The sequence below is a fragment of the Cervus canadensis genome, chromosome 8 (genome assembly GCF_019320065.1).
Source record: "Cervus canadensis isolate Bull #8, Minnesota chromosome 8, ASM1932006v1, whole genome shotgun sequence".
Taxonomy (NCBI): Eukaryota; Metazoa; Chordata; class Mammalia; order Artiodactyla; family Cervidae; genus Cervus; species Cervus canadensis.
The window spans coordinates 7,232,801-7,257,298 of record NC_057393.1 but is presented as its reverse complement, the minus strand read 5'-3'; the positions used below and the strand labels follow the sequence as shown (position 1 = coordinate 7,257,298).

General features: G+C 48.4%; 1 long non-coding RNA gene across 1 annotated transcript; it reads left to right on the top strand.

Annotated features, from left to right (window-relative positions):
* Positions 1-1,177: 1,177 nt before the first annotated feature.
* LOC122446222 lies at positions 1,178-23,530 on the top strand. The gene is made up of 4 exons (XR_006270822.1): positions 1,178-1,512; positions 21,171-21,235; positions 22,329-22,413; positions 22,506-23,530. It is a non-coding gene; the product is annotated as an uncharacterized LOC122446222 (long non-coding RNA).
* Positions 23,531-24,498: the final 968 nt, after the last annotated feature.

The window sequence follows — 24,498 nt, the reverse complement described above, 5'->3', positions numbered from 1 at the left end:
TCTCAGGGCCAGTATGTGAATATAGAAAGGATGTCAGCTGGATGGGTTGCCTGGGCCAGTTGCTTTCCTACTTTGTTGAGACTCAGTATCAAATATGACTTTTTTTGGAAACTCAAAGTGGGGGTGGGAGCCCCAGGTTCCCCCTCTCCATCCTACACCACAGCCCTGCCGGTCTTCCCAGCGGTCTGCGGACAGTTTGAAAACAACTGATCTCGTCCACCCAGGTCCACGCACAGCCGAGGACACCAGGGCTTCGCTTCCCCCTCAGCTGGCTGCAAGGATAGCTACCCTACTCAGCCTCTCCAGCAGCCTGCATGGCGGGGCCCTGGTTTATTGAGTCATCTGATAAAATTGATTCCCTGGTGGCTCAGTGGTAAAGAGTCCACATGCCAATGCAGGGGATGAAGGTTCGATCCCTGGGTCAAGAAGATCCCCTGGAGAAGGAAATGGCAACCTGTTCCAGTATTCTTGCCTGGAAAATTTCCATGGACAAAGGAGCCTGGTGGGCTACAGTCCATGGGGTTGCAAGAGTTGGACATGATGGAACTCTCACGCACCTGATAAAACTGGCAGAGTCGGGACAGAGTGGGTCTCAGGGGCATCTGGGTCAGGGCATCCTCAGGTTACCACCAGGCCTCTCTCTCTTCCTCTCCCCCCCACAGCCTGCCTGGAGCATGGTGGCTCCATCAAATCTTATTGCTTTCTCTCTCAGTGTGGCTGCGGTGATCACTAAGTTGGCCTCTCCAGCTTAGTCCAAGGACAAAGTTCCAAATGCCTCTTTCATTTTTTTTTTTTGCTGTGTTGGCTCTCCGTTTCAGCGAGTTGCCCCACGGCATGTGGAATCTTAGTTCCCCAACCAGGGATGGAACCTATGTCCCCTGCATTGGAAGGCAGATTCTTAACCACTGGACCATCAGGGAAGTCCTCCAAATGTCTCTTTTTTTCAGTTTCGGGATGGAGACTTTTGGGGACACTCTTGGATCCTTTGCCCATGGTTGGGGCCTCTCACAGCACCAGGGGACCGGGTCTGATGGCCCAGTCTTAACCACAAACTCAGTTAAGAGCCTGGGGGAGGGGGGTTGACATCAGAACATTTGCAGGCGGCACAGTCCTGAGCCCTGGGAAAGCCTGAGGAATGGGACAGCCCCACACACATCTGTGCCTGTTCTAGGGTCAGAGCTGGAGGGAGAGGGGCCTGATGAGGCCCCCACTGGACCACGGGCTGCCCTGCGATCTTGGCGGCAGCCCCAGAATCTCTCTGGCTGCTCTTGGTGTCCCCAGCTACGGAACAAGGAGACCACTTCCCATCACGAGACTTCCTGTGCCCGTCAAGCAAGATAAGAAGTTCAGAAATGCTTCGTAATGAAACCAACAAGGAGCATCTACAGCTACTGGCTGGGTTTGGGAACGGAGCCCCCGACTCCCACTGTCATGACCTCGCTGGGCTGTCTTGCATTTCCTCTCAGAGCTTGGGAGGGGGACGAATACCCAGCCCGGCCCCTTCCCCTCCAGGTAAGCCCCTGACCCAGGGCCCCAGCTGACAGGCCTCCGGGAAGCAAGTCTTCCCTGGGACTTGAGAATCTTTATTTCTTGGGGCTGTGATTCTTATTTGGTTAAATAACACATTTAAAAAAATTGTTGTGATTCCATACTGAAGCTTCCCATATGGTTAATTGGAAGTGTTCTCACCAATATTGCAGGCTGTAAAAACTAATGAGGTAAATGGAAAATTTATCAAGTGCCACAGTTAGAAATTAACTTATTGCTTGATGCCACGCTCATGACTAATGAAGTTAGAGGGAGCTCTTCATAGAGAGTGAGAACAGAGCCCTTGCTGTCGGGGAAAACCCTTCTGTTTGCCCCTTTCTACCTCTCTCCCCACCTCTCCTACCGCAGATGGATCAGATGAGCACAGCAAAAGACCAAACTAAGTCTCCATCATCTCAACACGGTGTCTGCATTGGATTATGTATTATATCACCAATAACAACAACTGGTGCTTGGAACTTTGTATACCTTATCTTGTGTGCTTCTCACATCAGGGCTGAGAGGGAGGTACTGTGATTGTGTACAATTCACAGATGAGAAAACTGAGGCTCAGAGACATGAAGTCACACTGTACTAGGTGGTGAAGCTGCAAATCAAATCTGATTCCAGTATGCATGTGCATTTCACTCACTGATTCACCCATTCATTCATTCAATCAGAATGACAAAGAGGCATGGAATGCCTACCAAGCGCCAGGCACCAGGTGTTCCTGGAGATGCTAGGGTGGAGTGGGGCAGGGATGAAGGACCTGGATGCAAACCTGGGTCCTTCTGCCACTTGCTGAGTGTGGGAAGGCGCTGGACCTTCCAGCCGGCTCTCCAGATTTACTCCATTCTTCTGCACTCAGCTCTGTGCCCTGGGAGCCCACATCCATGGGCTCCTTTGTTCTCTGGCTTCTGATGGATCCTATTTACGAGAGGTGCTGACCAGAGAGGACATGGGAGGTGAGTGGGGGAGGGGAGTTTCTACAGGGGGGAGTGTTTCTTCAGCTTCCCCCTCGCTGGTTGCTGGTGGTTGGTGCCACATCTTCCCACACCTCCTTCCTCTTAGACTGCACCTCCCTTCCAGAGGCTTCCTGCATATACTTGCTCTCCATGGGTCCCAGTGGCCCTTACCCCTCGCTTCTCCAGGCGCGGGGATCAGGGATCCTGGCCACCACTAGCCAGAAAGACGATTTCCTTCAGTCTTGCCTCCACTTTGGGAAATTGCCCCTTTAATAAACTCCCCTGTAATGATTTTTTTTTAAGACCTTGACATTCAGCTTGTGGGATCTTAGTTCCCTGACCAGGGATTGAACCCACACCCTCTTCTGTGAAAGCATGGAGTCCTAACCGCTAGACCAGCAGGGAATTATTCCTTGAAATGACCACTTTGCATGGCATCTCTTCCCAGCTGAGGTGTGACACAGTGATTTTACTCAAGTTATTGGCCTGAGCCTCAGTTTCCTCACCTGTAAATTGGTGAAGAATAAATTAATTAATAATAAATTACCAAAACTAATTTGTGAGAAGTGATTGGTACAATGCTCAGGAGATAATAACTACTCAATAGATGCTTTTCTTATTGTTAAGACAGGATTCTACCTTTCAGGACAAACTGCAGCTTCCCATGGAATCCATGGAGATGTTTGTTAAGTGTGCAGAGTCTGGCCGCAGCTGTGGGCCCAGGAGGAGGCCTGCAGGTGACTGGCAAGGCCTTGGGGATGAACTGTGACTGCACGATGGGAGGGAAGGGTTGGCACGGGGTGGGGTCTTCATCGGCCTGCGGGCGGGTCTGGGAAGGCTTTCTGGAGGAGCCGTGCTGACCTGAGACCTCCGTGGAAGCTTGTGGAACAGGGCTGCTCGATGCCCAGGACAGGGGCGGCATGAGGTGGGGAGAGGCGGAGCTGTGGTTGGCTGTCTACTGGAGCTCAGATGTCATCTCTCAGGGAGCAGAGTTCCCGCAGGGTTTTCTCTAAAGAAGTGGTCCAATGAGGGGAGACCAGGAAAGTGCCTCTCCGAGGGGACATCACCCGCCTTATTAAAAGCAGCAGACTCCTGGGACCTCCCTGGTGGTCCGGCGGCTAAGATGCCACACTCCCAATGCAGGCGCCCTGGGTGTGATCCCTGGTCAGGGAGCTGGATCCCACATGTCTTAGCTAAGCGTTTGCATGCCTCAAATGAAGATCCTGCATGCTGCAACTAAGACCCAGTGCGGCCAAAGAAGTAAATAAATATTTTAAATACTTGGCAGACTCCTGATGATGGTGGACGGCAGGAAGGGATCTGACCTTTCCCCCAAATCGAGGCGATTCTGACCCACGTTAGAATTCCACGTCCCTAGCACATCCCCACGTGCTTCCTGCACCCGCCTCCACTGAAGAGATGCTTCCTCCTCCTTTCTTTTCTTCTCTGCAGCTCATCCCCTCCTCCCACCTTCTCTTCCTCCTCCTGTGTCAGCCTTCTCCATTCTGCCCACTGCTGTGGCCCCAGCCTTCAGGGCCCTGAGAAGGACTGCCTGCGTCTAGGACCGTCTAAATACCAACTAACACCTTCTCCTCTCAAACTGCCCTCTGATTCCTTTCTCTGACCTTGGCTCTGACCCTGAGAAAGAACGCATGCATGGCCGATGACCAGAGTCACCACGCTAAGGGTCCAGCCAATCAGATCCCTTCCCACTCTCCGCTCTAGTCTGCCTGTCTTGAGCTCGTGGTAGCAGGCGTGAGAAGCAGACTTGCAGGCCTGGCAGAGGCCACCTCCCCTGCCGGCTCCCAGAGCAGAGGCTGTGCCTGTGTCCTCAGACGTCCAGGTACAGTGTCTGGCTTGTCTGGGGTTTCTTCCGTGTTCGTTGAGTCAATGAAACCAGATGGAGTGGTCATTTACAATTCAGTGTGGATGTACTGAGTGCGTCCTGCCAGCACAGGCTAGGAACTCTATAAAAGAGAGTGAGACTCAGTCCCCGACCCAAAGGAGTTAACAGCTTTGTGGCAGAGAGAAAGCAACCCATATCGATCCACCACGGGGTCGGCATGCTGGACACCACGCTCCCCAGCGCTGTGCATCCCTGAAGCCTCGGTAGTCATCACCTCCTCCCCGGACCACTGCAGCGCTCAGAATGGGTCTCCGTGCTGTTGGCTCCTCTCCTGCCCAGTCCTGCAGCACAAATGCCCAGATGAGAGTCCTCCTGGATGAAGGGCAATCATAGCGTGCTCCCCTCCTCCAGGCTTCATGTTTCCCATTATCTGTGATAAACTGCAAGTTGCCTGCTTACGCTGGCATTTGAGGCCCTTCTTACTTGTCCAGCTTATCTTTCCGGTCCATCCTGCAGCCCTTCCTCAACACGGCTAAACAGGACTGCACACCAACCTTGGACTTCTAAAGGCCCATCCTTGCCCTCGACATTTTGCTCAGCGTTTCTTCTACGGGAGCATCGTTGCCCCATCCTCTCCACCACTCTTTAGGCTCCACTGCAAATCCTACTTCCTCCAGGAAAACTCCTGATGAAACCTACTGGGAAGTACCCCTTCTACTTTAAACATTTCACAGTTCAGTTCAGTTCAGTTGCTCAGTCGTGTCCGACTCTTTGCAACCCCATGGACTGCAGCACGCCAGGCCTCCCTGTCCATCACCAACTCCTGGAGTTTACTCAAACTCATGTCCATTGAGCCGATGATGCCATCCAACCATCTTATCCTCTGTCATTCCCTTCTCCTCCTGCTTTCAATCTTTCCTAGCATCAGGGTCTTTTCTTTGCATTAGGTGGACAAAATATTGGAGTTTCAGCTTCAGCAACAGTCCTACCAATGAATATTCAGGACTGATTTCCTTGAGGATGGACTGAGGAACTCTAAAAAAAAAAAAAGGCACTCCAAATTGGCCGGCAGACAGGAAGTAGATAATCTCTTCTCCATCCTGGGAGGGAACCCCAGTCTCCTGCATGGCAGGTAGATTCTTTACTGTCTTGGCCACCGGGGAGACCCTTGTACATTGCCAGTAGAGTCTAAATTGACACAATCATTCGGAAATCCAATTTGGCGTATGTATCAGAGATTATAGAACTCTCTCCTTAAACCCAGTAAATCTACTTGTAAGAATCTGTATTATGGACGTTCCTTACAAAGGAACTTCTGTATTTCAGTATTACTTACTTGTTCCCTAGAATCTAGATTTTAGAAGCTCATGGAGAGAGTCATTGGCTCCATGTATTACAGCATGGCCACATGATGAAATATGAACCATTTACAAACTGTGTTTTCCAGTGGCACGGGAAACTGCTTGTGATATAATATCTGGATAATGTAGGCAATTTATAAAACATAAATGTTTTATGTCTGTTCAAAGGCTGGAAGGAGATAGGTCAGAAGGTGTGGATGGTGATTATTTCTAGTTGGTGGTTTATAGATTATTTAAAATTTCTTCTTTATGTTCTGTATTTTCCTAGCTTTCTGTTTGTATTCCTTGATAATGGAAGTGAAGCTCCTTTCTCTTCAGAAGAAAGTACAGAACTTTGCATTTCTCTTAGGGAGGAATTCTCCTGCTGTGATTTGTAATTTGGAGGGCACTTGTCTTCAATTTCTTATTAGACATTGTACCCCCCCAAAGGACAAGGACTAGCTTGCTAGCTCACTTTTGCAGCCTCTGAAAGCTGAGTGGATGTTTGGACATAGTAGGACATTGTTGAAAAGGATGGGACTGACTTGGTTTGAAAGCAGCCCTGGTGCCCTGGGGTCCCTGGTCTCAGGAGGACACGGGGGGGGCTCAGTGTCCAGGAGGCGCCGAGAGAGTACAGGTGCTGGGGGAAGGGCCCTCAGCGCTTGGTGGGAACTCAATTCTGGCCATTCCATTTACTCGTCTGGAAACGGTTCCATCAATTGAGTAGATGATTGCTATACAAAATCTTTTTGTTCTGTAAGAACTTACTCTTGTTTTTGCTTAACCATCTATTTTTGTTTCTTGCTGATTTTTTGGGGTCTATTAATAGACTCTGCTCTGGAGAGTAAACTTTTTTCCCCATAAAACCCTCAGACTACCTTCCTCTTCCATTCCTCTTTCATGTTTATAATTTTGCTCACCGGATGGATCTTAGTTGTATCACTTCAGAATCTGGTGAAGTTGGAAGTGGAACATACACAGGCAACCCTCAATTTATGGTTAAACATTTTAAATAAATTTGCTACAAAGAAAACAAGGATCCCCATGGACTTGAAAAGTTTCCTGCCCTCTGCTCTCCTCGCGGGGCTCTGTTCACGAGAGTCATCACTTCTAGTTGCTGTTCTGGGCCCCAGGAGCAACGAAGTGTGTGTCTTTCTTTTGCACATTTTCTGAAATTCTGAAGAAAATGAACCCCTCCCCTCCCAGCAAGACCACCGCTCCCTGGCAGTAGACCTTCCAGCTCAGGAATTCACAGAGACCGAGAAAACACAGAGGTCATTGATTTCTGGATTCGTGGTCCTCCCCACAGTGGGATAAGCAAGCCCCCCAAGAACAGTATGAAAAGGCAAAAAGATATGACTCTGAAAGATGAACTCCCCCGGTTGGTAGATGCCCAATATGCTATTGGAGAAGAGTGGAGAAATAACTCCAGAAAGAATGAAGAGATGGAGCCAAAGCAAAAACAACACCCAGTTGTGGATGTGACTGGTGATGGAAGTTAAGCCCGATGCTGTAAAGAACAATATTGCGTAGGAACCTGGAACGTTAGGCCCATGAACCGAGGCAAATTGAAAGTGGTTAAACAGGAGATGGCAAGAGTGAAAATCGACGTCTTAGGAATCAGTGAACTAAAATGGACTGGAATGGGCGAATTTAATTCAGATGACCATGATATCTACTACTGTGGGCAAGAATCCCTTAGAAGAAATGGAGAAGCCCTCTTAGTCAACAAAAGAGGCTGAAGTGTAGTGCTTGGGTGCAATCTCAAAAATAGCAGGATGATTTCTGTTTGTTTCCAAGGCAAACCATTCAATATCACAGTCATCTAAGTCTATGCCCCAACCACTAATGCTGAAGAAGCTAAAGTTGAATGGTTCTATGAAGACCTATAAGATCTTCTAGCACTAACATCCAAAAAAGATGTCCTTTTCATTACAAGGGACTGGAATGCAAAAGTAGGAAGTCAAGAAATACCCGGAGTAACAGGCTAGTTTGGCCTTGGAGTACAAAATTGGGGCAAAGGCTAATAGAGTTTTGCCAAGAGAATGCAATGGTCCTAGCAAACACCCTCTTCCAACAACACAAGAGAAGACTCTACACACGGACATCACCAAATGGTCAATATCAAAATAAGATTGATTATATCGTTGCAGCCAAAGATGGAGAAGCTCTATACAGTCAGCAAAAACAAGATGGGGAGCTGACTGTGGCTCAGATCATGAACTCCTTATTGCCAAATTCAGACTTAAATTGAAGAAAGTGGGGAAAACCACTAGACCATTCAGGTATGACCTAAATCAAATCCCTTACAGTTATACAGTGGAAGTGACAAATAGATTCAAGGGATTAGATCTGATAGACAGAGTGCCTGAAGAACTATGGATGGAGGTTTGTGACACTGTACAGGAGGCAATGATTGAGACCATCCCAAGAAAAAAGAAATGCAAAAAGGCAAAATGGTTGTCTGAGGAGGCCTTACAAATAGCTGAGAAAAGAAGAGAAACTGAAAGCAAAGGAGAAAAGGAAAGATACACCCATTTGCATGCAGAGTTCCAAAGCATAGCAAGGAGAGATGAGAAAGCCTTCCTCAGTGATCAGTGCAAAGAGAGGAAAAGAATGGAATGGGAAAGACTAGAGAGCTCTTCAAGAAAATTAGTGATACCAAGGGAACGTTTCATGCAAAGATGGGCACAATAAAGGACAGAAACTGTATGAACCTAACAGAAGCAGAAGATATTAAGAAGAGATGGCAAGAATATACAAAAGAACTATACAAAAGAAATCTTCATGACCCAGATAATCACAATGGTGTGATCACTCACCTAGAGCCAGACATCCTGGAATGCAAAGTCAAGTGGGCCTTAGGAAACATCACTACGAACAAAGCTAGTGGAGGTGACAGAATTCCAGTTGAGCTACTTCATATCCTAAAAGATGATGCTGTGAAAGTGCTGCACTCTATAGTGCAGGAAATAGGCCAGGAAATTTGGAAAACTCAGCAGTGCCCACAGGACTGGAAAAGGTCAGTTTTCTTTCCAGTCCCTAAGAAAGGCAATGCCAAAGAATGTTCAAACTATTGCACAATTGCACTCATCTCACACGCTGGTAAAGTAATGCTCAAAATTCTCCAAGCCAGGCTTCAATAGTACGTGAACCAAGAATTTCTCGATGTTCAAGCTGGATTTAGAAAAGGCAGAGGAACCAGAAATCAAGTTGCCGACATCCATTGGATCATCAAAAAAGCAAGAGAGTTCTGGAAAAACATTTACTTCTGCTTTATTGACTACACAAAAGCCTTTGACTGTGTGGATCACAACAAACTGGAAAATTCTTCAAAAGATGGGAATACCAGACCCCCTGACCTGCCTCCTGAGAAATCTGTATGCAGGCCAAGAAGCAACAGTTAGAACCAGACATGGAACAACAGACTGGTTCCAAATAGGAAAAGGACTACGTCAAGGTTGTATATTGTCACTATGCTAATTTAACTTATATGCAGAGTATATAATGTGAAATGCTGGGCTGGATGAAGCACAAGCTGGAATCAAGTTTGCTGGGAGAAATATCAATAACCTCAGATATGCAGATGATACCACCCTTATGGCAGAAAGCAAAGAGGAATTGAAGAGCCTCTTGATGAAAGTGAAAGAGGAGAGTGAAAAAGTTGGCGTCAAACTCAGCATTCAGAAAACTAAGATCATGGCGTCCAGTCCCATCATTTCATGGGAAATAGATGGGGAAATAATGGAATCAGTGAGAGAGTTTATTTTTGGGGGCTCCAAAATAACTGCAGATGGTGACTGCAGCCATGAAGTTAAAAGACGCTTGCTCCTTGGAAGAAAAGCTATGACCAACCTAGACATATTGAAAAGCAGAGACATTACTTTGCCGATTAAAGGTCCATTTAGTCAAAACTATGGTTTTTCCAGTAGTCATGTATGGATGTGAGAGTTGGACTGTAAAGAAAGCTAAATGCCGAAGAATTGATGCTTTTGAACTGTGGTGTTGGAGAAGGCTCTTGAGAGTCCCTTGGACTGCAAGGAGATCCATCCAGTCAATCCTAAAGAACATCAGTCCTGAATATTCATTGGAAGGACTGATGCTGAAGATGAAACTCCAATACTTTGGCTACCTGATGCGAAGAACTGATTCATTGGAAAAGACTCTGATGCTGGGAAAGATTGAAGGCAGGAGAAAGGGACGATGGAGGACCAGATGGTTGGATGGCATTCCCGACTCAATAGATATGAGTTTGACCAAGCTTTGGGAGTTGGTGATGGACAGGGAGGCCTGGCGTGCTGCAGTCGTAGAGAGTCAGACACGACTGAGCAACTGAACTAAGCCTAACTAACTCTGCTTTTTGGGAAGGTGGAAGGAAATTGGCTTCTGAGTGTCAAGCTGGGGGCACTTGTGAGATTTCTGCTCCGTCTGTGACTCAGGTGATAGGAGGGTCTCTGTTCCTCTCTTTAACCACACCAGCGAAGTCGCTCAGGCTGACCATTCATACCTGCACATATTCATTCATTCCATAAATGTTTGCTGAGCACTTACTTGCTGCCAGGTGCTGCCTGGGCTCTGGGAGGAAGTGGCACATGAAGGTTAACTGCCTTCTGGCCTCGTGGAGTGGGACACAGAGACAGGCATGGTCTCTCAGGGGTGCGGTCACTCATCACAAACCACACAAGTTATATTTTGGATGCTGGAAGCACTCCCACGGCATCGTGTGGACCAGGTCAAGGACCCAGGTTATGAGCTTGGTAAAATGGGGATGAATGCCAGCTGCTTTCTGAGGCACACAGCCTGCTCCGAGGTTGGAGAAAGGGGCACACACCAGAGGTCTTTGCCCTTTCCACCCACTTCCAACCTGCCTCTGAAGACATCTGCCTTCCTGGACAGGATCCATCTGCGTGGGCTACAGGAGGGCTGAGATGGGCCCGGGCTTGGAGCCCTGGCTCGGCGGGAGTGTGGCAGGGGACCTGTCTGGGGAAGGCAGAGCTCAGTCACCCTGAGATTAGGAGGCAGAGCCAGGAAGAACAGCCAGGCTGCGGAGACTACCTGTCCCAGCGCCTCTGGAAGCCTTGCATCTAGAGGGGCATCCACCCAAGGCTCCCCCATCCTCAGGCCTCACAGGGGAAGGAGACTCGGGGGCCGTCACCAACCTCAGGCCAGAGAAACAGAACAGGAGGGAGACAGAGCATCCTTGTCCACAGTCACGGCCACACAGCGATCGGAGCCAGATCTAAGATTAGAACGGGGAGGTCTCTGACTCCCAGATACACAGCCAAGCCCCAGAGCCATGCTGATTCTTGGCAAGGCCCCTTCCACATTCCCCTCTCTCAGATCCACCCTAGTTTGTTTCTGGAAAGATTGTAGCTGTCATAGTCGTTGTTCTAATAAAACACTCATCTGACGACCTATTAGTAAGGCATGCTGTTGACAGGAAATGTGCATTTGCCATATTTCCCATTATATTGTCTATTTCCTGCCTCATTTTTCTCAGGAGGGCAGGAGTCACGGGAGATAATAGCATATTGACAGAAAGAGAAAGCTAGGGAAAGAGATCATTGAGAGAGGGGGGAATTCAGCTCTAGTTGGCGGCAAAGGTTTCCAGCAGGAAATCTACGCTCATTTCCTGTCGGCCTGCTCCAAACACCATCTGCCCCTTCCTCCTTGTCCCCTCAACAAATCATCCTCTGGTCCTGGGAGGCTGTGTCTGGTCCTCTGATGGAGGCCTGGCCTGTTGTTTCTGGGGGCTGCGGTTGGGGGAAGACTTTAAGTGTCTGACTCTTTGCAACTCCAAGGACTGTAACCTGCCAGACTCCTCTGTCCGCAGGATTCTCCAGGCAAGAACACTGGATTGGGTTGCCATTTCCTCCTCCAGGGCATCTTTCCAACCCAGGGATCAAATCCATGTGTCTCCTGCTTTGGTAGGCGGGTTCTTTACCTCTAGCACCACCTGGGAGCTCAAAGAATCCAGAGGAAGGTGTGAAATGAACCCTTGGTCACCATCAACAGGACTTTGTGGCGGCTGGTGGACCATAAAGGCAGAGAGCCTTGTTTTCTAGAATCTTCTTGCCCCAAACCTTTTCTCTTTCAACATCAAATTGCAAATAGCATATCACCAGGGAAGAATCACTCACTGCTTGCGCAAACACCAATGGCAGGACCGGAGACTGCAGTGAGGGGCTCTTTCTGGAGCCCCCACCCGTGGGTGGGGATGGTGCTGGATTGCCGCCCTTTCGGGGACCTGCCTTGGTCCACCACACCCTGCACACACCTCCGAGGCTCTGGTTTGCAGGGTCCTGGACATTGCCAGTTGCGGGTCACTGGGATGGAGCGGGCTCAGACCTGGCCACGGATTCAGTGTCTTCACTGGCCGGGATGAGGGATGGAGGGCCCAACTCTGGCTTCCTCTCGGCCACTGCTGTTCCCACTGCTGCTGATCCAGAAATTCTGGGAATGTGGGGAGAGGGAGAGAAACGAGTAAATCTAGTTTGCCTGTGTCTGTCTTGGTTTGAGCACCAAAACCCCTCAGTACCAGAAAAACCAGGAAGGCTGGTGACCTTACAGATGTGAGCGAGTGGTAAACAATTGTTGCGATGCTTTCTACCTCCACGGCCCCAGGCTAGTCCCCAGGGGTGAAGAAACAGGATCGGGAGGGAAGAGACGCAGATATTGATTGACATGTTATGGGGCTTCCCAGGTGGCGTTGTAGTGTCCAGTCGCTCAGTTGTGTCCCACTGTTTGTGACCCCATGGACTGCAGCATGCCAGGCCTCCCTGTCCGTCATCAACTCCTGGAATTTACTCAGACTCACGTCCATTGAGTCGGTGATGCCATCCAACCTTCTCATTCTCTGTCTTCCCCTTCTCCTTCCGTCTTCAATCTTTCCCAGCAACACAGTCTTCTCTAATGAGTCAGCTCTCTGCATCAGGTGGCCAAAGTATTGGAGCTTCAGCTTCAGCATCAGTCCTGAAGGTCAGTGGTAAAGAACCCTCCTGCCAATGCAAGAGACGCAAGAGATGCGGGTTCAATCCCTGGGTTGAGAAGACCCGCTGAAGGAGGGCATGGGAACCCACCTCAGTATTCCTGCCTAGAGAATCCCATGGACAGAGGAACCTGGTGGCTATGGCTGAAGTAGCTTAGCTTGCATAGAAACTCTAAACAGTCTTTGGCAAAAGGGTGGGTTGGCTGGCTCAGGTAACCCAAAGCAGAGGGGGAGGGATCTTGCTTCTTTCAGGCAGGGCTGGACGGGTGGGGACAGCTGGCTGCCCGCAGCTCTGGGCTTGCATTCCTGTGAGGACAGTGCCCCCTGTGGAAGGAGACCCTCCGTATCCTCACAGGCCTGGCAAGGCTTCTGGAAGCCAGACTCCCTACCTGACTGCCCAGGCCTGGGCCCCACATCCGGGGAAGCGGTCAGCTCCACGTGGCTGGGGGGGGGCGGGGCTGGTGAGTCCCCAGGTTTGGCTGGGGTGCTTTGCTGGAGGTGAGGATGCTGGTGGCTCTAGATGACCCGGCTCATGTGTCAGGAACCCTGGCTTCCTTGGTCCCCACCCCAGTCCCCCCCCAGGCTGGGCTCGATCCCCTCTTGGCGTGCTGTTCCCCCTTGACGTATTTTCCCACAGCATTTCATTGTTCCTCCTGCTCTGTGAGACCTCGAGAGCAGGGTGGATGCAGTGATGGGCCTTTCATGCCTCTCTCCTCCCAGGAGATTCTCAGCCCTGAATCAGGGGGGGTTTTTGCAGTCCACTTGTCTTTGTATATTGATGTGTTTATCTGGCTTTTCCCTCCAGAGCTCTACCTTGAAGATTTAAATCTTGCTTTTAGGGAATGTCACAAGCCGGAGAACTCTGTGAGGCCGGCAGAGAAGGAAATGGAGAGAGAAACCCTTTAGGGCGACTGCTGTCTCCACGGTGCTGGGCTGGGGCTGGGACACACGGCTGAGAAGGACGCCTGGCCCGTCTGCCTCAGGACCTGTGCAGGTGACCGCACACTGAGGTTTCAGCAGGAGAGTCCCAGACCCAAGGCTGAGTTAGAAGCTTCCGGCCCTCCCTGCTGCCTCCCTCCCAGGGGATCACAGGCTGTGGCTGATGCATTGGCCGGGCCCTCCGCCCTCCCCACCCCGGCACGGTGAATGCAGAGAAGCTCTGGTTCACCACTGTATCCCCAGAACTCAGCATGGTGCCAGGCACATAGTAGGCACTTCTTGTATATAATAATTGCCACTTATCAAGAGTTTTAATTTTGCTGCTACACTCTGTGCTAAGCACTCTACATGCATTATTTGATTTAATATTCACATGAACCCCATAACATCAGGATTAAAAAAAAAACCAGTGGTAGAATGTATAAAACATAAAATTTACTTTCAACCCTTTAGGCAATTCACTACCATCCATCTCAGAACTCTTTTCGCTGTCTTAAATAGAGAACTCTGTACCTACTAAATGTTAATAATACTCCCCGTTTCCCCTTCCCCACCCCCTGGCAACCACTATTCTACTTTCTGTCTCTAGGACTCTGGGGACTCTACATACATCATATAAGTGGAATCACACAATATTAGTCCTTTTGTATTCGGCTTATTTCACTGAGCGTAATGTCCTCAGGGCTCATCCGTGGTGTAGCATGCATCAGAATTTCATTCTTTTTTATGGCTGCATAATATTCTATTGTAAGTGCACTGCATCTTCTTTATCCGTCATCTGCTGATGGACTCTTGAGGGCTTCCACTTTGTGGTTATTGTGAATAAGGATCAGGATTAAAATTTTTTTTTAAAATTTTAAAATGTTTTTTAAAAATTAAATTTTAACTAGAAGCTAATTACTTTACAATATTGTGGTGATTTTTGCCATACATCAACATGAATCAGCCACAGATGTACAGGTTAATACAGTAAACAATACAAAAGGAAAATACAAAATACAAAGCAGAGGCTGAGACCAATATAACTAGATGAGAAAATGGGAAATGGGAAATAAAATGAACTGAAGAACAAAGAAGGATTAAGAACTATTGATATATCCAGCAAAGGAGTTACAACCAGAGGACTAATAGACAAAAGAGTTAAAATAATAAAACAAGTGATAAAAAAGAATAAAATCTTGTCATTTGTAGCATACTAAGTGAAGGAAGCCAGAAGGAGAAAGACACATACTCTATGATATCACTTCTATGTGGAATCTAAACTATGACACCCTTGAGCTTATCTATGGAGCAGATTCATAGACAAAGAGAATAGATGTGTGGTTGCCAAGAGAGAGGGGGTGGGGAGACGGAGTGGGATTTTGGGGTTAGCAGATGGAGACTACTACATATAGAATGGATAAACAACAAGGTCCTACTGTATAGCATAGGAAACTATATCCAATATGCAGTGACAAGCCATAATGGAAAAAAAATGAAAAAGAATGTATGTATACGTATAACTGAATTACTTTGTTGCACAGCAGAAATTAACATGACATTGTAAATCAACTATACTTCAATAAAAAAATAAATAAAACAGGTTGAAATGGTATGAATGTGTCACCGATGTGTGATTTTTAGGAAGAGCTGATAGAAAAATAAAAACCACATAAATTAAAGAAAGGGATTATTGGGCTTCCCTGGTGGTGCGGTGGATAAGAAACCCGCCTGCCAATGCAGGGGACATGGGTTTGATCCCTGGTCTGGGAAGATCCCACGTGCCACGGAGCAGCTAAGCTCGTGGGCCACGACTGCTGAGCCTATGCTCTAGCGCCTTCGAGCCACAACTACCGAGCCCGTGTGTCAAAACCGCTGAAGCCCATGCGCCCTAGAGCCCGTGGTCCACACGAGGAGAAGCCACGGCAATGAGGAGCATGTGTGCTGCAACAAAGTAATCCCTGTGCATCGCAACTATCAACAGTCCGCACGCAGCAACGAAGACCCAGTGCAACAAGAATAATTAAGTAAAAATTTAAGAAAGGGATAATAAGTCAGCACTAACGGTTAAAAAGGTAGCAGGAGGTTTCAAGAGAAAGTGGATATAATGTCTGGAAAATCTCACCTACTTCTTTCTTCCTAGGTTTTCCTCCTAGATGCCTTAGGAAATGGCAATTCCAGTATTCTGGCCTGGAAAATCCCATGGATGGTGGAACCTGGTAGGCTACAGTCCATGGGGCTGCAAAGAGTCGGACACGACTGAGCAGCTTCACCACCCTCAGAACACAGACCAACATTCCCCGACCCTGTTTCATGCATTATGCCTTTTAAACTACAGCCACGAATGCACATGCCTCCAAATTCTTTCCTCCAGAACAGCAAAACTCAGATGGTTTCCCTCACTTGGGGTCAGAGTTTTTAAAATCTTCAGTTTACAATAAAGGACAAAGAAGTGGAGAGAATGTAAGCAATTTTCCCAAGTTACCTGAAGTCACAAAACTGGTCAATGCCAAAGCAGGCCTATAGGCCTATAGGAGGGTGCTGGACCCTCTTTCCTGTTCATTAAATGAATGATAGGTAACTGAATGAATTAGATCTTCAGAAAGGTAGTAAATTGCATCACTGAGGACCGCACTAGCTGCTGTAACAAACCAACCACTAAATTTCCATTGGCTTAGCAGTGAGATAGAACTTCACTTCTCGTTTATGTTCAGCGCAGTTCCTCCCAGGTCCCTCAGGGTTCTTAGGTGTTGTAATTCCACCATTCCCAGAGGGCCTGTGACTCTTCTGTCTCCAGGCATCGAAAGGAAAGAGAAGTTGTGGAAGAAGCTCAGCTGCTTCTAAAGAAAGTGAGGCCTGGAAGGGACCACATTTCCACTCGTATTTCCTTGACGTAAACCATCCGGATGGTCATGCCTGAAGCAAGGGGGCTGAGGAATGCGGTCTCCAACTGGGTTGATGTTTCCGGCAACCTCTCTGCCTTCTGAAAGCAGTGGAGGGCAGTGAGGGTGGAGACGAATATTTTTTGTTGTTGGATCATGTGAATCTGTCGCACTGAATGCTGTAAGATTTGAGTGGGTAATGCGTAAGAAGCGTGAAAAACACTCGTGTGTTCAGCAGGTTAAGGCATGGGGGCAGGGAGCAGACACGTAATTGGGATGCTGCTCTGTCTCTGATGGTTCATCTCACTTTCCTGCTCCCCCAATGTCATGGGTTATCTGGAAGGTTATTTCACGTACCCGCCTTGTGGAAGCACATTTCCATAGACAGCAGATAAAGATCTCTTAACCTTGTATCTTCCCTCGTATTGTCATAAATAGTTTCTGCAATGCCATTTCAGTGAGCCTGACAGTTTCTACAATGAGATCTGGATGCAGCAGCATATCTTCTTGTTATATATAAGAAAGAGTGACAGCATTCATCGTTTACGGTGACATCAATGAAGTCTGCTTGCAGAGGTTCCCCATCCATCCATTCATAATACCTTTTATGACTTTAGGCTTTTAAACATGGCACTCTGGTCTATTTTTCAAATGTACTCCCATTATCAGCTCAGGGAGCCATTCTTCAATATTTCATTTTCCTAAGAATATCTAGAATATCTTAATTTTTATGAGGCTTCTCCATGGGGTAAGCTGTCAGGTATGACTTTATTGTGAAAAAGGGGTTAGGGGCCTGCTACTGGGTCACCCCTCCTCTGTGATGCCTGAGGACCTGTTTCCCATTTTTGTTCCTTCCTGGAATACTCCCCCAAATAACGGCCCCATAAGGAGATGTGGTTCCCGAGCACAGCTGTCCACTCTGAAAGGGGAAGCTAGAAAGGTTAGAAAGAGGGCAATTAGGACATAGATTGGGGGACTTCTCTGGTTGTCTAGTGGTTAGGGCTCTGTGCTTCTACTGCAAGGGGATGGATTTGATCCCTGGTTGGGAAACTAAAAGAAAAAAAAAAAGGAACACAGATGGGGTCTCATCATGGGTCAGCCCCAACCTTGAGATGTAGTAGCTCTTCAAAACCTGTGAGTTTGACCCCAGAAGAACAGGGCCATCCAAGGCGAAGCAGAGTTCCTGTGCCAACAAGCGTTCAAGGCAATGACACTCCTCTCTGCTCCCCAGGAGATCCAGCTGTGAGGAGAAGAGACCTCTGGGCCCCTGAGGAAGAGACCAGTGGACACATCTGGGCTTGCGTTCCCACACTGCTTCCCCAGCGTGGCGCCACCCCGCTGCCCTTGGCCACAGGGTCCTGGCTTCCTTCTTGCAGGCGAACCTTCTTCTCGGGTTGGCAAGATCCATCTTAGACGTCATCCTAGTGGGTTGGGAACAATGGTCTCTCCATCCATGGATCCCTCAGACAGGCTGGGGGCAGTGGAGACTCTTCCTAAGTGACACGGATAGGAAAAATAATGTTGGATATTGATTTATGGAAGGAAGGAGATGAACAGCCTGAGACTGCCCACAGTCAGCGATCCGGGGCATGTTACAAACATGCCAGACACTCCAAGGATGAGAACGTTTGACCTAATTTAGCAACAACAAATCCGCTCCTGCACACGCACTTCTCTAATTACAAATGAGATCCTGGTAGGCTCAGCAAGGGTAAATAAAATTGATTCTCTCCACATAGATTTGGAGATGATAAATGTGTTCAAGAAAGAGCTTCAAAAGCCTGCTTGCTGATTAGGAAAGGCAAAATAATTGTGAGAGAGTGACTAATAGATGGAAGGCATCGCGGCAGAATCAGTCTCCTTGCAGAAATGTCACAGGTCTGATCTTTTTGAGATAATTACCATCAGATGTCTGTGTGTTTCATGTCTGCCCTTCGGTGGGTGGGGGCATGGCAAGGATCCCCGAATCGACTCTGCTCTGGGCCATTCTGGTTTGAAGCCTGTTTGAAGCCTGTTGTGGAGCTCCTCGGGTTTCCTAGGAGCAATGACTCTACCCCATTCATTTGTTCCTTGGTGCCCAGCATGATTCTTGGCACAGAGGAGGTGGGCTGTGTGGGATATAATATGTAACGAACAGGATAAAGTGTTCAGTTTGACCCACAGGAAGTTGATGATATTTAGCTATTTTTAAAATTTGATAAATAGCAACTTCAAGTGTTTCTACTCACTGTGTATTCATGATTTATTATTGCATAATAAACTGCCCCCACATTTAGCAACTGAGAGCAACAACCATTCATTATTTCATAATTTCCATGAGTCAGGGATCCAGGCGCCTCTGCCTCAAGGTCTCCAACAAGACGTCAGTTAAACAGTTGCCAAGGGCTGTGGTTTCATCTGAAGGCTTGACTGAGGGTGGGTGGGGATCCAAGGCTCAACTTCGGCATCAGCTATTCACGTAGCTCTCGGTAGGAGCTGAGGGAGTGAGGGCCCAGGCTTTTGCTGGTTGTTGGCTGGAGGCCCTCTCCAGTTCCCCACCGTGTCGACCTCTCTGTGGGGCTGCCTGGTAACATGGGACCCGGCTTCCCTCAGAGTCAGCAGTGGGAAACAGAGAGCCCAAGGCGGGAGCCACGGTCGCTTTATAACCTAATCTTGGAAGTGACGTTTCATCATCCCTGCCACGTTCTATCTGTTAGAAGCAAAGTTTCCAGACCAGCCCACACTCAGAGGGAGGGTATTATCCAAGGGTGTGAGAAACTATAGTGGGGGCACTGGGGCCCATCGAAGGAGCTTCCTATAACATGTGACACCCCATAGACTCTGGCACACAGATCTCAAGAGATGGTAATTAAAGAAGATTTAAAGGGAAAGGCAAATAGCACAAAAAATTTTCCATCTGCATCTTTTTTTTTTTTTAAGTAATTTTATTTATTTATTTTTGGCTGTGCTGCGTCTTTGCTACTCCATGGGCTTTTCTCTGTTTGTGGTGACCAGGGGCTACTCTTTGTGTGGTGTGTGGGCTTCTCACTGCCATTGATTCTCTTACTGTGGAGCATAGGCTCCGGGTGCTCGGGGCCCAGCAGTTTTGGCACATGGGCTCAGTAGTTGTGACTTCTGGGCTCCAGAGCACAGGCTCAGTAGCTATGGAGCCCAGGGTAAGTTGCTCCATGGCATGTGGGATCTTCCCAGATCAAGGATTTGAACCTGTGTCTCCTGCATGGGCAGGCGGATTCTTTACCACTGAACCACCAGGGAAGCCCCAATCTGCATCTTAATTCAGTTGGTATAAAACTCTTTTCTCTTGAGGATTCATGTGGACAGAATAATCTGGAATAAATGTCCAGCAGCAGCAGTCCCAGGAAATTCCTTTCCTACAGAACACCTTTGGCCTCTTCTACCTTATAACCTGGACTCTTGCTGTTGTCATCAAATTCCAAGCCCCTGGCTTCTGGGATGCTTGAGGAGCTGTGAACTTGGCAGTTTGAGGAGCCTTCCAATGCCTGGAGGCCAAAACTTGAGTTGTGAGGTCTGCAAAGCGCAAGTGGGGACAAGGATGTGGACTTCTAAAGAGATAAACAAGGGCTGATCTTGGAACTGGGGGAGGTGGGTGGGCAGTGCTATCCCTAATTGGAAGTCGCGGCTCAGGGACAGGCCCCCCTGGGAGATGCTGGAGGATGGGGGGAAGAAAGAGAAGCAGACTCGTCACCTCTGAGAGCACCTGCTTTGACTCTCGTTTATATCAAGGAAGAAGCATCTGGGATGGAGCTGGTTGGAGTCAATGAGTTAGGAAAACTATTATGGTTGATGGTTTGGCACTTATTAAAGCCACTATTTATTGAACACTTACTGTGTGGCAGGCTCTGTGTCGAGTTCTTTAGAGCAAGCTCTTTTCTGTTCTCAACAGTGTTAGGAATTGAGAGCTGTTGTTTCCCCTTTGCAGGTAAGGCTCAGAGTAATGAAGTCAACAGCCCAAGGTCACTCAGAGACCGCAAAGCCAAATTCATCTGAGAAGTTCTCGGGGTGGAGTCGGGGCGGGGGGCAGACCTTCCCACACATTTCATTGATGAAGAAATCACTGGCTTGTCCTGTGGGTGCCTGGACTGTCCCTCCTGGAGGCATTATCTTCTCTGGCCACTGAAATTTGAGTTGTCTTGTTGCTGATACCTTCAATTACAACTGACGGCATTCCTACCCAAGCGCACATGCCAGGTGGAGCCAGGTGAAGTGTGGGGGTGTGAGGAGACACAAGAAGTCACAGAGATTAGGGAACGGGAGCTGGGCTGGTAACTGCAGGATCCAGGCTTGAAACTTGACTTCTGCCAACTGGGTCACCCGGGCAGCCTCCTAGCCTTTCTGAGATAGTATTGTCTCACTTTTTCTGATGGCAACGATCATACCCATCCTAAAGGCTGATACCACTGGGTTTCATTGCCTGTGTAGACTCCTGTGGATGGAGGCAGCCTCCTGGAGTCTTGGGTTGGAAAGGACTGGGCGTTTGATTCCAGGCTCTGCTGGAAGGAGTTCTGGCAGTGAGTAGTCATGTCTGCCACAGGTGAGGGGAGGGCGTGAGGGTGTGTACACTGGGCTTCTGTCAACATCGTTTGAGGACTTCCTGTGAGGTTTAAAGTGATGATGCATGTGAAAGTTCCTCATACCTAGCTGGTACTCAATATATCTCTAATATATTTCTATTGGTTCATTCAGGTACAGTCGATGCTCAAGCTGGCATTTCAATTGGAAAATGCTGACTGGCTCGTAGTAGATGCTCAGTAAGTATGCCCAGAGCGTTGACAGGATCAGAGGCCCACCCAGCTCTTCCTAAGCCCACACTCACTCCCATCGTGGCTCCCAGACCCACAGAGCTGGTAGAGGTAACCAACCCAGGACTCCAGGGCCGCCCGAGCAAAGAGACGGAAAAGGCATCAAAACATCAAAGGTATTAACTCAGTGTATTTACACCCCCAAGTGCTTCGCTGTCATCAGGAGCGGCCCCTTCATGAGATATAAGTAATTTGTGCAGGCTGATCCTGGTTTTCTCATTAATATGCAAATGAGGCATGCCAGTTGTTAGGTTAGAAGAAAGCTGTCATGTTTATTGTGACAGATTTAATGGATGTGTTTGGATTGTGCATTCAATGTGTTTTCAAGAGCATGTCTTATCTTTGTTTAGGCAGTAAATCAAAAATGTAAACAACAATTCATTAGCATCTGTCAGAAGCTCAAAGCCACATTGTTTCATTTGACAATCTTCCCAGAGGTGGAGGGACAAAAATCCTATATCTGACTTATTCAAGATTCTTTAGGAATTGCACTGGCTTTTCCCCTTTTTGCTCAGCAATGTCGAAGCAGTAACTGAAGAATGTCAGCTCAGCTTGTCGGAGAGCTTTGGGGGTCAAGGGACGCAAGCAGGGACAGACAGCCCCACCCTGACACCTTGGCACCTTGCAGCAACCTGGGAAAACTCAGGGCCTCTGGGCACTGTGGAGACCAGGGCGCTGCTGGAAACCAAATCACCTAGGTGTGTTGCCGCATTCCTCAGGATGTTTGAAGCAGCCTGCTAGAAGAAAACAATGGAACATTAGACAGAAATTTAAAGATAAAAAGTAGAATTCCGGGATCACAGAAAATGCAGGCGGAGGAGTGGAAAAAGGGTTAGGGGAGAAAATCATTCCAATCTTCCATATAGTTTTAAAATTTGGCCTGAAGATTTAGCTCTGAGCTTCCTGGGGGCCAAAGCAAAAAGAAGGACATTTTGAATTTTAAAATTTACTCTGTCTCCAGGAAGAAAAAAAATAAAGGGAGGGCATATTACTTAGGAGAAGCACATCTTTCCATGAGACTCATCTCTCTGGCTTCACACAGCACTGCTGAGCCGAACAGTCCAGAACCGAGCAGGGGTGCGTTGCTTTAACATCCTCTGGTCTAAGATGAAGATCATCACATCCAGGTACGCAACTTGCCCTTCACCTGGTCTCTTCTTTCTCTCCTGGCTTTTCACCAGCCTTTGTACCTGACCTTCAACTTCCTTTTGTTTCACAGGCAAGCTTCTGGAAGGAGCTGTCTGGCGTGTCCTGAATCCGTCCCTCACCTCCTGCTGAAGACTTCTCCAACACGGTCCAGCCCCCAGCCTCCTCAGTGCTGGCACAGGGGACGCCTCATCTGAGTGTGCAGGGCCTGGGCCTCCCTGCCCCTTCCTTTGGCGAAGGTCCCTTTCCTGACATCACTTAACTGGCTTTCCTTCATTTCCGAGAGCTGCTCTGGGTCACAGCCCCACTTCCCCAGCCTTCTTTCCCTGCCTGCACCTTGGGTGGGTCTTTCTCACCTGCTCTTTCTTCTGAGTTTTGACCCTGCCTGCCCATGAGGTCTCGGCACTTGAGCTGGAGCCTGGAGGCATCTGGTCTCCTTGCTCGTGGAGGTGCCCTCACCTGGCTCACGCACACCTCCTCTGTAGCCCCTCAGACCCTGCTCACCTGGATGGGGGCACAGCCTTTCCTGCCCCCTCCGTTTCTACTCTGTTCTGGAGCAAGCTCTTTCCAAGATGCCCCTTTGAGCAGCCCCGTTACAAGAGGATGGTCCCTTCGGCCCTCAGGAGGCCCTGGGTCCCTGTCCTGCTCCATAGCTCTGCAGAGCCAGTCATGAGCCCCCAGCACTCCAGCTGCGACCCCCAGTTTACTCTGCGCCTGGATGTAGACTGTCCTTCTCCAGGTCCTCATTGACCTTGAACCTCTGTCCGAGTCTCACCTCCTTCGAGAAGCCTTCCTGGATACCTCCTTGGGGTTGACTTCATCTGTTCCAGGTTTGCAACTTCACTGCTTCTTCTTCTCCAGAAGGGCCAGGATTTTCCCACATCTTTAACTGCCCATGCTCTAAACCAGGGCCCCACTGCAAGCAGAGAAGTGTTTTTACAGATGAACATTTGCAATCAATACAATGATAGGGAACAACTTTGAACCTCAATTAAGCAAAAAGCTGTCCTCCCAAAAAAGAATTTCTTTCTTTCAGTAGTAGACCTGTGCTACAAAAATTCATCAATAAAAAGTGTAGGCATTTGTTTTTTCTCGTTATATTTGTCCCTGTATAATATACTTGACTTTGTCTCTTGGCCCATAAAGCCCAAATATTGACTAATTGGTCCTTCACAGAAAAAGCGTGCTGCCTCCTGGTCTGAGAGACACGGATGGTGTCATTTTGCATCTAAACCCTCAGCTGGTTCTGGTTCAAGTCAGTTGCGTTGGTGATGCTATCTAACCATCTCATCCTCTGCCGCCTTCTTCTCCTTTTGCCTTCAATCTTTCCCAGATTCAGGGTCTTTTTCAAAGAGTCAGCTCTCTCTCTCTTTTTAAAAAAATATTTACTTATTTGGCTGCATCGGGTCTTAGTTGATTGTGGCATGTGGGCTCTTTCATTGTGGAGCATGGATTCTTTAGTTGAGGCGTGCCAGCTCAGTAGTTGCTGCACACAGGCTTAGTTCCTCCATGGCATGTGGGATCTTAGTTCCCTGACTAGGGATCGAACCCTCGTCCCCTGCATTGCAAGGCAGATTCTTAGCCACTGGACCACCAGGGAAGTCCAATGAGTCAGCTCTCTTTGCAGTCCTGATTACCTGACTTTCATCCCCACCTGCACGCACTGTGGGTTCTGTGCAGGCAGCAACTGTGTCATTCCCCACCTGCTGCCCTCACATAGGTGAATATGACCAAAGACCTGAGTGAATCAATGAATGAAGGCAAAGTTCTGAGGTTCTCAGAGGATTGGAGAGGCAGCCCATCTTTCAGGCAAACAGTAGGTCAAGTTGCTTGTGCTTCACTGGTGACCAGGTGGTTCAAGGGTCAGTTCTCCAGTAATGATCCCAGGTGGACCACCCTTGGAAACAGACAGCTTGAGTCATTTCTGGACTTGAAGTACCACCAGCGCCTAAAGGGAGAGGACCCAAATTCCGGCAGAAGCCCTTTTCACCTTCTGCAATTTGCTCAGGACATCACTATCCATCAGGACACTTCATCCTTGTCACGCCTCTCAGGGTGGACATGTG